Source organism: Vipera ursinii (assembly GCF_947247035.1).
Source record: "Vipera ursinii genome assembly, chromosome: 16".
In the NCBI taxonomy this organism is placed as follows: Eukaryota; Metazoa; Chordata; class Lepidosauria; order Squamata; family Viperidae; genus Vipera; species Vipera ursinii.
This window is the reverse complement of record NC_139529.1, coordinates 9,071,518-9,085,620: the sequence shown is the minus strand read 5'-3', so window position 1 is coordinate 9,085,620 and position 14,103 is coordinate 9,071,518. Positions and strand designations below refer to the sequence as shown.

Below are 14,103 nucleotides of genomic sequence, written 5' to 3'. Positions count from 1 at the left end.
AGCACAGGCTTGGGGGGAGGGGGGGTTGCAAAGGGACACCGCTGTGGACCTTCAACCATCTCAATACTCAGATATTCTATCACAAAGCTGTATGGGAAACTGATCATTTACACAAAGCAGGGATAAATAAATTTTCGCAGGGCTGCACGTTGTTTTGCTGTGTCCGATGGCCTTCAACTCTGTTCAGGTATGGAGACCACCTTGGCTTAGTGTTCTACGTGATGCGGGCACAGTGGCTTAGCCTCCAGTGAGCCTGGCCTTGCGTAAAAGCCACCCAGCTTTCCCCCAAGGAGGGAACACCGTCTCCGAATCGCTCTGCCTGCCCAGCCTCTCCTCAAAGCCTCCTGCAGCTTCACAAGAGCCCAGTTCCACCTTGGGGGAAAACACAGCCAGCGACGCACAGTTGATCTTCTAACTCGAGATCCTTCGGAGACGTTTTGTGCCAACAAGTTCTGCTTTAATGAGAAACGGCGTCTCCAGCCCCCCTTCCCCTCCCTCCAAAAGGAGCGAGCCTGGAGCTACTGCTTCAGAGCGCACTCGGAAGAGACGGGAACCAATCCCACGGCTGGGACTCGCGTGCATTTATTGCTCCAACTGCCAGACTATTGATCCTTCCGGCTCCTCTCGGCTAGGAGAGGGAATCGCGAGGTGGGCTCTTTCTCCACCCAGGAGAGCGGGGAATTGGGTGGAGGGGAGAAGCCACGGGCTGAATCAAATCGATCCGCAGAGCAGAGGAAGGATCCTGCCACCCACGCATCGCCCATCGCCAGCTGATGGGGCGCTTCCTGCACCCGTCCCGACAGCCAAACCAGCAAAGGGGGTCTTTCTCAAGGGCAGGGTCTGCACCCCCTCCCTGCTACTCACCCAGCAGAGTCTCCCCTTAGCAGCAGTCTGCCTCCCCCCCCCCCGTGATCCCAGAGGATGGCAAAAATGGGCAGGGAGAGAAGGCAGCAGAGGAGGCTTACAAGGACGCCCCCTCCCCTCCTTCAGACGTGGGCCAGAGCCATGCCCCAAAGGGGCCCTGACAGGCTCACCATCTCCTGTTCAACAATGGCACCACCGCCTTTTAAGTGGACAAGGATGAAGTCATTTGTTTATCGCTTTTGGCACGACTGCTCGGTCCCTCTTCACCGCCATAAATCTCACAGCAGCCCACTTGAACATCACCAGCGCCTGGCTCCACCTGCTAGGCTCAGCGAGGGGGACCCAGGCCCCCTTTTGCTCCCCCCACCTGAAATCTCCTGCAAGCAGCCCACAAAGGCACCCCCGGAGCCCTGATAAAAACAATACCTGCGGTCAGCAGTGGACGCTGCAAGGCTGTGGGAAAGAGTGACCTGCGGAGGGCAGGGGGGCTGTTCTCCCGCACCTGTTTTTTAATCAGGTTAAGATCCGTCCAAACATCTGTTCGGGATGCTTTGCCTGGGAAAGGCCGAGTGCCCGGACTTCCCTGGGCTGACTCAGATGGCCCAGAGCCATCGGTCAGGGTGGGGGTGCAAACGGCACAAGGAAGGGTGGGAACCACATAACTGACACGACAACACACAAAAGTCAGCTTAGCTCTGCTCCTGGAGAAACTGGCCGGGTTGCTTTAATTCTGCAGAAGCAGCCTCGCCACGTAAGCGACAGGTAGCCAGAGACCAAGGGGAGACCCAGAACTGCACGGCGGAAGCCCCCCCCCCACCGGTCTCTGCTCCCCCACCCTTGTGCATTAGAAGCAAAGGCTAAGCACGGGGTGGGGTGTCTGCCTCGAACGGCACCAGCATTTTGGCAGGTGGGGGCTGTGCGACCCGGGCCTGTGCAAAAAGCCGCTCCCGTCGAACCTCTACCTGCCTGCAGCTTCCAGAAAGACAAAGAGGTATCTTCAAGGCAACTTCTGCCCGGCCTCTCTCTGCGGGGGCTGCCGGGGGCGGGCGGAGCGGGCTGGACAGCGCCCAGCGCACCCCCTTTCCCACGGGCGCAGCAACGCCCCGCTCGAAGCCCGGAAGCAGCCCCCGGCCGGCCTCCCCTCCCCTCCCCAAAGGCAACGCAAGCCAGCTGCCGGCTACTACAGGACGGACCCCCCCCCCTCCGTCTCGGGGCCCTTCCCGAGTTCGCGGCTTGCGGGCGGAGGGAGCCCGGACGAGCCAGCGCCTCACCTGGGCAGGCAGCAGAGCCGCCGCCGCCGCCTCCGGGGCAGCTCCTCCGGGCAAGGCGGCTCGCCTCGCCGCCCTCCAGCATGGCGCTCGGGCCACCGACGGGCGGGCGGGCGGGCGGGCTTTGGGCAAGGGGCGCGCGGCGGAGACCCCCGGCCCGCCCGCAGCTGCAGCCGCCCCGCCTGGCCGGCTTCCGCGGAAAGGGAGGAGACAAAGGCGGGCTCGGCCGTCCCCTCGCCCGCCCCCGCCTGGGAATCCCGACAGGAAGGGAGGGAGGGAGGGAGGGAGGGGAGGGGGCCCGGCGCGCGCTTCCACCCGGAGTGGGGGGGACCGCTACGGCGGAGCTCTCTGCAGACGCTCAGAGGCGCCCTGCCAGTTGGGAGGGGGCCCCAGTGACAGAGTGCTCCTGACAGCGTCCCCTTCCTGCTCCGCCCGGCCCTTCGGTCAGCTGCTGCCCGACCGTCTCATTTCCAGGACAGGCAGCGCGCGCACACACACACACACACACACACACCCGTTCCCAAGGGCCCTGAATGGGGCTGGAGATGAGGGAGGAAGCCCCATCGGGAGCAGCCCACCGGCCAGACCCTCCGGCCACTTCAGACTGAAGAGGTTCGTGGCTGTCCCGGTGAAGCCGTCTGGTTAGAGGGCAGGGGGACCAGAGGCCCCATTGGCCTCAGCCGCTTGTAGCCCACCCGTTTCCACCTCTAAAACTCCGAGGCTCCTGGCAAGGAAGTCCCAGCCTCTCCAGGTGCAGCTCTGGAGGGGGCAAAAGGGCCTCTGGGCCCTTCTCCATCCTGAGGCGTTCTGCAAGGTAAACCCCCCGGTCTCCCCCCACACCATCTTGCCCATTCTGTAGAAGAGATGCCAACGCAGTCCGAAGCACCCCCGAGACACGGGTCTGTCTCCTGCCCATGCACGGCAGCCCGGATCCGGGTCAGGCAAACTCTGGCTTCTTTCTGCGTATCCAGGTTGCCAGAAAAGAGAGACACCCATCTGCAAAGAATTGGCAACGGGCACAGACAGACGGCCGGAAGGTAAACAGCGTGGGCGAGCTTTGTGGCATCTGTGAAGTGGCAGAGTGTGGCAGATCCCAAACATGGCGGCAACGGCTGTGCATTTCTGTTTTCTTTTCAAAAAGAGGCTTTTGTGGTGCGGGGGAAGGGAGGGGAGAAGGACTCAACAGAGAGAGAGAGAGAGAGAGATGGACAGTCGGTGCCGCAGCATTCAAGACTTGTTCTTCTTCGGATGATGGTGGCGGTGATTGATCATACAGTCAGCCAGATGTTTGGACTGGATTTGGCATTTTGGTCCACCCATCGAGCCCTTCTCAAAGACCTGGGATGGGCAGATGTGGGTGTTCAAAGCAGCATCGCAGGATGTCAGCTCTTCCAAGCAAAGCTGCCTTCTGCAATTGATCGATGGGGATTTTTTTCAATGCCAACGGTGTTCAAGTGGTGCTCCAGATGTTTTGGGACTGCACCCAAGGCTTTTGTCACTGTCTTGGCTTTCTTTTGCCACAGTCATTTCCCTTCTGTTTACAGGTCTTTTTATTTTGTCATCTTCTCTTCCGCCGATTCCACGTACTGCCACGTCCGCTATCCAGATTCTTTTTTTGTCTTTCTTACCGACAATGGTTAAGTCTGGGCCGCTCTGCAGCAGGTGCTTTTCTGTCTGAATTCTAAAGTCCCAGAGCTTCCTCATTTTTATTTTTATTATTGTTATTAAAAGCATGCCTGCAAATTAAAAGTTAATGGAGCAGATTTAATGCTGATGTCAGGCAATCTTCCACCGAGGACTGGTTCTGGCTGCAGCCAATGGAGAGCTCGCTTCGCCACAGGGCAGAGATCCTGAATCCCTGCAAAGGGATCGTGGGCCCAGATGGAGTGTGCCGGGAAAAGGCAGGCCAGCCGTTTGGGTGCAGGGGACCGTTCCCCTATCCTGGCAACAAAAGGGCCCTTCCTGTAAGTGGCCCCATCCTTCTGTCCCAGTCAGAGAGAACTTTGATCCGGGGAAGCGGCAGCCTCTGCTGGCTTTCAGCGCCAGGAACAGGCAGGATGTGATTTCCTTCAGATGAAAATTACAGGGCCCGTCTGCGGTCGGTGTGATGTGGACCCTGGCGGTGTTCTGCCGAGGCTAAATATGGCCGATGTATGGCCGGTGTAGCATTTCCTTCCTGGGAAGCCAGGAGCTCTAGGGCGAGGCTCAAAGAGAGGGAGGGACTGGGCATCTGAAGGTGACTGGGACTCCTCCTTGGAAAGATCGATCAATCCACCCAGGTTCGGCAGCCATATCTTCATCCAGGAATGTGCCCCGACGTACACAATCTCTGTTTGTTTAAAGCATTTAAAGCATTCTTCCTCGCATACATAATTCCAACTCATTTTTGTGCATGACCAGCAAAGTACTTGATCGTGACCATTTCTAGATATTCTGAAAAGTCTGAGTGTGGAGCCAAGAAAGACCCCCACATTCCGTCACTGTTTTCCCAGCCTTCTAACCACCCTCCATTCCCCACACACACACACACACACACCATCACACAAACACCAGAAAGATCACACTGGCTGGGGATTCAGAGGGCCAGACTGCCTATCTTGACACAGGGGGAGAGCAGCGCTGAGAGGCTTCTGCATAGCCAGCTGTGCAGCACACACCCAAATGGCCCAGATGTGCTCTTCCTGGACTTCCCCAGGGTTATGCCTACCTGGAAGAGGTTGTGCTCGGGAGAATAAATCTCTCCGAGAGCCAAACCGGCACATTATCTCTCCCACAACTCCAGGCTGGGAGGCAGCTTTGCTTCGCTTGTCAACCTGCTAAAACAGACAGCCTCTCCGGCAGTCACAAAACGTGGGGCACAGTCCACTTTCCTTCCACCTGCCCTGCTCTGCAAGGGCCCCACATCTTTCCTGGGTCCAGCACAGAGGCAGTTCAGGCCCACGTCCTAACCCTAGAATAAGCCACGATGGCAGGCTCTCTACCGCCTGCTAAATCCAAAACACACAGAGCTGGAAATTTCAGGTTACAGAGCGCAAATAGTTGGGGACATACAACCCTAAATGAACGTTTCTCAACCTTGGCAACTTGAACATGTACGGACTTCAATCCCAGAATTCCCCAGCCAACCTTGAGAAGCACTGCCCTAACTACATCGAGGATCCTCAGAATTGCTACAACTTTTCAGTGGTTCTATTCGCACACCCGGGCTAATGCATTAATCTGTTTGCTGGATTTGCGTGATGCACACATACACATAAGCGACAAAACAAAAAACGAAAGCTCAGCAAAGTTGGGATATTCTGCAGATACAGCTTAGCGGATTTGGTTCCGAGTGTTACGTGACCAGGGCAGCCGCTTTTTAAGCTACGTGACAGATTGCTGGGAGGATTAAAACCAAGGTGGGGTGGAAATTATCAATGCTTGTTTGCGTTTCCTCCGAACAGAGGTGGGAGAGCCTGGGTCTTAGGGAGGGTTGCTCCTGTGCCATCTGGAGAGGCCTCGCTGGGCTACCTGGGTGGGCACCCCACATGCCACAGAGTCAACTCGATTGCTCCCTGGAGGGGCTACATTGAGCCTCCATGTCTAGAGGCACTCTAGCTCCCATGCCTGCATGGGAGCTTTCCTGAAGGGCTGTTTTAGCTCCCGCTTGTTAAGGGGGAAGGAGGTGAGACCCCAGAACTCCCAATCTGGGGGAGAGGGCAGAGAGTCCCGTGGGCAATAAACCAAGATTGCCCTCTGCCCTCTCCTCTGCTGCCCTTTGGGGCCCCTCGCCCATCCTGGATGCCAGTGATCCATTCTGGGTGGCAACGACGGAGCTACCTGGCAGGGCTGCCCCAGGAGCTGCAGCAGAAGACGGCCAGGAGAGCCGGCCTCAGACAAAGCCACCCTCTCCGAGCCGTCTGGCCTACGGGCTCCTGGGTTTTTTCTCCTCCAACACGGACGTGTGGCACCTCGCCTGCCCTTCCATCTGCCCTGTTGCCAGGCTGGCTGTTGACCCTGGAATGTGGGGAGGGGGAGGAGAGCCTACAGGCAACATGAAGGGTTTCCTGGGGGGGGGCGCCACTGTTCTTTCTGTCCCTGAGGTGTTTGTTTAATCTCACTGTTTCTTGCATCACCCTGCACAAAAGCAGCCAGACGCAGCAGAAATTGGCACAAAAACCCACCACAAAGGCGGCCTCTGCTGCTGTGATCTGAGGGCTGTTGGGGGAAGGGAGGGTGATTTGAGTGCAAGGCTCTGCCCCCCCACCCCCGTCCCCACAAGCTGTGCCTGGCAAGACACGGGGAAGGCCGCAGGCCGGCTGCCCTTGCACACGGAGGCTCCATCTCACGTGCCCAAGGAGGAAAGCAGAGCGCTGCTCGATTAGGACAAGAACCCCCCCCCAAATCTGATGCAGCCACTCCTGCTCCTCTCTGGGGATCCAGCAGAGCAGGCTGGAGGCGACAGAGCATCGAGCAAAACAAGCCATCCCTGGGGGGCAATTGAATCATTAAATGAGTCCCCTCATCAGCAGTCATAATTAATTTGGGAGGGAAGCAGGCAGAGATCTCCACGTTCACTTGCCCCTTCCTCACCCGGAGGTCCGTTCCTTACTTGTGCTGGGGGGGGGCATTTTTGGCCCGTTACAGGGGGATAGGAAGCCAGAGAGGGGGCCCCTTCCTTTCTCTTGCCACACCTGTTGGCAACTCAGCACATCTGGAGGATCACCTCCCTCGGTGGCATCTCACCCGCCGTGGACCACCCTGGGTAAGGAGCCACCGGGCAACTGGGCACAACCACACAACTCTCTGCCACCTGCTCAAGAACAACCTTGGCCTGTGCGGAAAGGGCCAAGTACACTGCACACCGTGTGGGTAGGAAGATCAAAGGACCCTCCGGGACAACGAATGGGGCTTCCCTGGCTGAATGTGGCCAAGGGCCAGCCGTCTGGCACGGGCCCCGGTGTGTCCGATGCATGGAGGAGGACCTGACGCTATGTTGGGGTTGTGGCCCCAAACTGGGCGGACGCCTGGTTTTAATCCTCACGAACGAAGGCGAGTATCCGTCTCCCAGGATAACGTTGCAGGATCCAATCTGGGTCGCTTCCTGGGACAAGAATCCTTCTGCTCGGAAGGACTTCCCTGAGGATGGGAAAGGTGGGAAAGCCAAGCCTCCATTCCCGGGAAACGAGCCAGGTTGGGTCCTGCCATCTGAATCCTATTTACTCAACATCCTTTTTACACATGCTACATCTCTAGTACCTGTTTCGCTCAGCGTTATATGTCTAACATTTGTTATATGTCTGTAATTGTTATATATACGTTAGATGTCTATAATCTGTAGCCGCTTCGGATACCAATAAAGAGAGACACATACACACAAGACAAATGTACACAGCCTTGCTGAGGTGCCTTCTCCAAACTGTCGCTTCCTCCTATGACTCCAGCATTGGGGCAGGGGGGGTGGGGGTGACAACCCTTATCCAGCCACTCTTAGCCCGAAACATCTGAACGGCGTCAGGTTTTCCAAGCTGGGGAGCCTCCCAGTTGACCCTCCTTGATCCAGAGCGGCCATTTCAAAGGCGGCAAAGCCCTGGAGGGGGTCCCACTAGGCTGTTCGGCTTTCAAACCAACCAGGTTGGGGCCTTCACCTCCTCAGCTACTTAGCTTAAGAGCCACGTCCTCCGCTCAGGTCCAGCGAGAGCTTTTCAAGCACAGCGATGCCTTCCAGACACGGCATCAGAAATTCAGAAGTCACAGAGAAGAGGCAACTTCTCCAGACAGAAATTTGAATATCTCCCCTCGGTACAAAGTCTTAAAATGCACCAGCTCCAACGCTCTGAGGCCGTGAAAGGTCTCTGCCTCTCCTCTTTCAAGCAAAAGAAAAAAGAAAAGAAAAGGAACTTTAGGGCTTTAACCCACTCTCTGGAAAAAGGAGAGGAAGCTGAAAGACACTCAGTTATGATCCAAGGTCAATGAGAGTTTGCATAAAACAGGGTGTTTTTTTTTTAATGCACGCCTTTGACTTTGCCTTCCGAAAATACAGATTCTTGTTAACCCAGAACTTCTGCTCGGATCTGAAAGTAATTATCAGGTGGGAAAAGGCCTGGAGAGGAGAGAAGACACCTTTCTGCAAGGCTGGGCAATGTGCCCCGTTTTGACTGCAGCGCAAAAAGACCCAGCAACCTCCTTATGGTTCGGGGGGGGGGAGGCAAGAGCCAAATGCAGTAAGGACTGACTAGTTGGTGAAGGGGCCACAATCCACTGAGGTTTACAAAAGAGTACAGTTGCATAGTACAACAGTTAAAGTCAGCTCAACATTAATGTCGGCGCAACGGAAAAGAATTCTCATTCGTTAAAGAATAAATTTTGCTTGCCTCCCCACCCCCCCACCCAGATCACCACTTGGTCTCCACACCTGCAGCTCAACCTCACCCCCCACTTCCTTCTGACTTGTCCTTCTCCCCCAACACACAAGCGAGCATGGGAGCGCGCACCCCCCCTCCCACAGCCCTGCTGCATTTGTGCAATGCATTTTGTTGTCATCCTTGCTTCTGCAAATTATAGGCTATAAAGAATTAACAACCGATTATAAATCAATTTACTGTGCTGGGAAACAACACAACAAAATATTTTGCATGGGGCAGCTTTTCAAAAGAAAACTAATTAGCTGGGTTCATGTTTTAATCTTCAGAAAATTAGAGGAGGGCTGGAGAAATTTTGCCTGCTAAGGCAGCTGGGGGAGGGGAGGGGGGAATGCATTTGCATGCACTGGCACCGGCCCAATATTTTGCAACCAGAATGCACAAAAACGATTCGAGACCAACCCAGACAGCACAAACTTCTACTTCTCAGCGATGTGATAAATGAGCGTAAATATCCTGGCCTCCAGACACCGACCTGGTCGTGGGGGGGGGAGACCAAACGGCAGTCTCTGTGCCGGATAAATGAGCTTCATTGGATTTTATAGAAGTGGCTGAAGTGCTTCGCTGACAGAGTTGGGGTCTGTTTCCGAAACGGGACCGGTGGCATTAAGTGCAGAGGTATTTGCTTTAAAAATGTGCACTTTGCTCCACCTAGTCACCTAGGCAGAGCCAGAGCTCCACCTCCATAAGGACTAGGCTCTTGGTTCTCTGAAACAACACTCGGAAAGAGTTTCAGAGTCCAGGAACGCCTTGGCAAGAGCCACAGAGGAAGAAGGGCAGAGAGTCCAGGTGGACATCATGACGCAAGGACCCCACCTCTTTGAGGGGGGGGACCTCAGGACTGCAAGCATCAGGGGGCCAAGCAAGAGACAGAGGCTCCTTCCGCCAATTTCAAGGGTAGGCAGACTTCCGCCCTCGGTGGAAGAAATGTTCCCTCATCTCACAGAATTACAGTCGCTAACAGGGAGGGGCTGTCATCAGCCTCTGAAGTGCAAGGCTTCATTTCTGTAATTAAGCAGGACATCCAAGCAATGTCCTGGCTCACGCAGAGAAAGGTCAGGGATGCCCACCATCCATCCTGCTGCTAATTGTGAGACAGGCAGATCCAGTTAGCCCAGCGTTCCTGCACTGGCAGCACCCCCTCCTCTTCCCCGCACACCCTCCAGCTGAAGGGGGCGCTCTCGGTCCCCAGGGAAGGCCTGGAGGGAGCCGGCTTCGTTGGGGAGGCAGCGGGGCAGTTTAGAGGGCGAGAGACTTCTCATCCCTGGCTTGGCATTTTGTAGGAGAGCTGCTGGGGAAGGGAGGGTGTGCCGGGCACTGCCTCGTGTCCAAAGAGTGGCAGGAAGCTAGCTGCCCCTTGGCCATCATTCCCGGATGGTCCTTAACTCCATCAGGACCTTGGACAGTGCAGGCAGTGGAGGAGCTGGCCCATCTTTGCAGGACCTGAATTTTAAGGACCATCCGCATGGACAGAAACCACACCCAACTCCACCCCACTCCCCACCACCATTAGCTCAGCCACCCTCGGACGCCCACGGGCCATTCGGCTCCTGCTAAGCTGAGCCAACTGCCCGCTTAGGTGCAAGTCCGAGGGAGAGAGGGCCCTGCAGGCCATCCGCAGGAAAGGAGCAACCGGCTGTGGCTGTGGGGCCTGTTGGGGTGCGCTTGGGCCTGCGGAGCAGCACAGCTGCGTGTTACAGGTGTGAATGCTCCAATCCTACCTGTTGGGAAATGGGAACAGGAAGAGACTCTTTCTAGAGTCGGACCTCACAAGAATACCAGTTTTATTTGCAATAATCCATGGGAAAGATGAGCAGGTTCTCCCTCCCGTTCTCGCTGCCCCTCTCACGTTGAGGGCAGCAAGCATCCCGACTTAACCTGGAGGGCCAGCTGAGCTTCCAGGAACCCCATAACCCCACCCCTAGGAAAGCCAGATCATGGGTCAAACAAGGCAGCGGCTCGGCCTCTTTTCAAGCCAGACATCACCATCTCCTTGACCCTAAGCCCACCCCCAACCCTGGCTGCCTTTCCCGATGTCAGTGTCCCTTTCCTGCTGAATCTTCCCAATGACTTCTCTACCCTGAGCCGCTCGGCGTTCTCCAGCACAGAGCCACCATTTCGCCAGGCCTCCCTCCAGACGGCCAGTTTGGTTCCTGCAAAGACTGAGCCTCCTTGGCACATTCAGCCACACGAGCAGAGGGTGGCTGTGCACTGCCAGAGGGGGGGGCCTTGTTAAAACCTGCCTCCAACTCTGAGCCGACAATAGGGACATCTGCCTTCCCATAAGCCCTCACTTCTGTGCTGTGAAACGGTTACAAAAGGAGGGGACACAAAAGGAGACCGGAGACATTTGGCCTTGCAGGGAAAAAGAGGGAAAAGAGGGAGGGAGGGAGGGAGGGAGGGAGGGAGGGAGGAGGAGGAGACATAGAAGAGAAAGACAGAGAGAGAGAGAGAGAAGGAGGGGGTGACAAGGAAGGGAATTCCTGTGCCCCCCTCCTCCACCCCTCCAGATTCAGGCACTCCGCAAGGTTTGCAAACTATTGACAGGTGTCATTGTAAGGCTGGGTGTGGGGGGATGGTGGATTTTATTTCAGTCCAACATAAGCACCTGTCAGTCCTTGCCGGTCGGAAAAAGGGCGTTCCCCCGCCAGGCCTCTCCCCTTGCAGAGACGGTCTGCCCTCCTCACCTTGCTCCAATCGGCTTTTAAGACAGTCATTAATTCAAGACCCATAATTAGCTCTCTGGTTGGAGAAGCTTCGCACCAGCGAGTTCCATTAAGGCAGCAGATTTGCAGACACTCCGCAAGGTGAACGAAGGCACAGCCCCCACGCAGAGCAGGCGAACCTCCAGCGGCTCTCGAGTCCTCCTCTGACCCCTCCCCCTCTGGACTGCCCCCTTTTCTTTTCAAACTAAATCTCAGTACACGCAGAATTCACGCTGCCCCGGAAGAGATCAATACTTTAATTTAAAGCACTTGGCTTAGTGACACACCTATGAACTTGCATGAAAGGAAGCGGAAAAAGTGTTTTGGTCTTTTCCCAGGAAGTTACAGCAGAATGTTTACAGTTATATTTTAAAAATCTATCATCTATCCATCCATATCTATCTATCTATCTATCTATCTATCTATCTATCTATCTATCTATCTATCTATCTATATCCATCCATCCATCCATCCATCCATCTATTGTCTCCCTTGCTTTCTGAGAGAGAGGCCTTTTTGCGCTGATGTTCCTATGCTGTGTTTTCATTGACTGATGTGCTCCATTGTTGCTGTGCATAATTCTGCAAGCTGCACAAAGTGTGCTGGGGCTGGGCAGGATGGAAATACAATTTGCAAGCAAATAACGCAAAGCAAATTGTGCAACGGAAGCAGCAGGACCCTCGTCCTTTGCACAGCACCGAGAAGGTGAGATCTGGGCCGCAAGCAGAGTGCATTTATAACATCTGATCCTGGGTGAGCAGAGGGTCGGAGAAGACCCAAGGGTGGGGATAGGATTCTACCCTCCGCAGCTCCGTTATCCCCAGCCTGATGGATTGGCTAAACTCGAATTCTAAAAACACACTGATAAGGGTTTTCTCTGGCCTCAGCCAAAGAACTCCTTTTCTTGCTCCATCGATTGCTGTGGATTATTGGTCTTTTTGCCTCCATCGATCATCAGGGATTGATTTTTGTCAAGTTTTGGGAAGCCTCTCCGGGACCCTGAGCTGAGGAATTGGTGAAAATATCTAAGGCAAATAAAGGCCAGGAAAGCAAGCAGGGGGGCTGAATCCAGCGGACTCAGTGGCTGTGAAGGCAATTGCCTGTGATTTGGAGGGTCCGGGAAAGGTGGATGCCCCCTCCTGGCAAGGGGGGGTCAAAGAAGAGAGATGGTGCGTCGGTTTCCCCACCTGGTGCCCTCCAAGGATCACAATTTATGGGGGGCAGCCTCAAAGCATCCAGAGGACAAAGGCTGAAAACACGGGTCTTCCGCATTAAAACCAACAAGTGGAACGGGGATTACAACCCCTGGGAGAGCCCCAGTTTTCTGGGTGCTGCAGAAGAGCCAACATCCCCTTGGGGCAGGGTCAGCCAGCCCCATGCCAGGGCAGGACAGGGCCACAGAGGCATCCTGGCAGGACCCCCTTGGGGAGCTCTCCAGGGTCCTGATTTCAGCAGCCTTTGGTACAGGTTTCAGCTTTGGCCGCCCTGCTGGCAGGTTCTGCCTGGTGCCCCCAGGCTCCCTTTAGCCCCGAGTGGCCATTTCATTTCTCTCCACGGGCTCCACCTAACCAAAGCCCCCCCTCGGCCTGTTCTGCAAATAGTCATTTCTCTTCTGCAGAGAGAAACCAACAGGATGGCTTCCGAAATAGGGAGCCGGAAGCCATGATGGCTACGTGGATCTTCCCTAGACTGTGACAGTCTACCCGGCTGGTAACTGGCTGGGACTGAAGGCAGGCAGGCCATTGGCTTTTAGTTCCCCAAGGCACTAAGAGACAAATCTGGAACAGCTTCTGATCTTTCCTATTTTGGAATGGCGCCTTCCCAAAATATGTCACTTTCACCCAATCCGTTTGAACAAAAGGGTGGCAGGAATGAATGGACTTGGGGGGGGGTCTGAGCTCACTCTGGCTTCAGTCAGGGGAATGGCCTCTCTCTTCTTGCAAAAACTCCCAGTTAAGGCCCCGTTTCCTGCCAGGGACCTCAGTCCGCTGCTGATGCCAAGAGGCCGATAGCAGACAGACGCCCGGCCGGTGGGATAAGGGCACAGCACCGGTCACCATGGCCAAAGTCAACCCCAGGAGGGCTTGTTAACAAGCACCTATGCTTAAGTGCCCCTCTGCTCACTCACGGATTGATGGGGGGGCTGGCCGGCCAAGCATCTCCCTCCAAGTGCCCCTCCCTTGCCCACAAAAACCTGACAGGCTGCTCGGTGACCCCCTCCCAAGAAGAAATCAAGTGTGAGACTTACAAACAGCTCCCTGCCTGAACTAGAATCCGCCCCCTCCTCATTAAACGCTCTTCCATTGCAGGAGGAGGGGGAGAGCTGGGTTGAACACTAGGAGACAGTATTCACAGCAGACTCAAATTCAGAGAGGGACGGGGCGCTAGTCCCCTCTGGGGGCTTCGAAACACTCTCTCCCACTGGCTTAAAATTCTAAGGTAGACTAGATGATCTCTAGGTTTCCCCCAAGTAGCCTATTCCACAATTCTACTTAGGACAGCCCGCAGAAATTCCTGTGCTGAAGACTGAACAGGTAGATTTTAACCTGGCCTTGGGGCAGCGTTTCCTGATATATGGAGCCTCTTCCAGCAGTTGGGGGGTGGGCTTTCCGTGGCACACCCATTCCCGCCGCCCCCTCTTGCCTAGCGGATAGAGAGTACCAGATGCCAGGGTCTACCCACCAGGCCAATCATCCCTCCGGAGGCTTTGAGTTAAAAGGAGGCAACATAAAAATATATTGTCAAGTTCATCAATAAGTACGTAAAAACCAGCCAGCTTCAGACCTTTTCATCTCTTTGCAACTAACCCTCACTTCCGCCCCCCCCATGACAGAATGCCACAGATGCCTAGTGCTTTTGAGGCCG

General features: G+C 55.4%; 1 protein-coding gene across 6 annotated transcripts in view; it reads right to left on the bottom strand.

The window, feature by feature from the left end:
- The window catches only part of DAB2IP (DAB2 interacting protein), a 52,052-nt gene that overhangs the window by 21,118 nt on the left and 16,831 nt on the right, over window positions 1-14,103 (bottom strand). Inside the window, exon 1 of one of the 6 annotated variants that reach the window (XM_083374931.1) lies at window positions 2,136-2,323. The exons of the other annotated variants lie outside the window; for them this stretch is intronic. The gene's annotated coding sequence lies outside the window, so the exon portion shown is untranslated. Of the gene's footprint in view, window positions 1-2,135; window positions 2,324-14,103 lie in introns of those variants that run through there. 6 annotated transcript variants of the gene reach the window in all.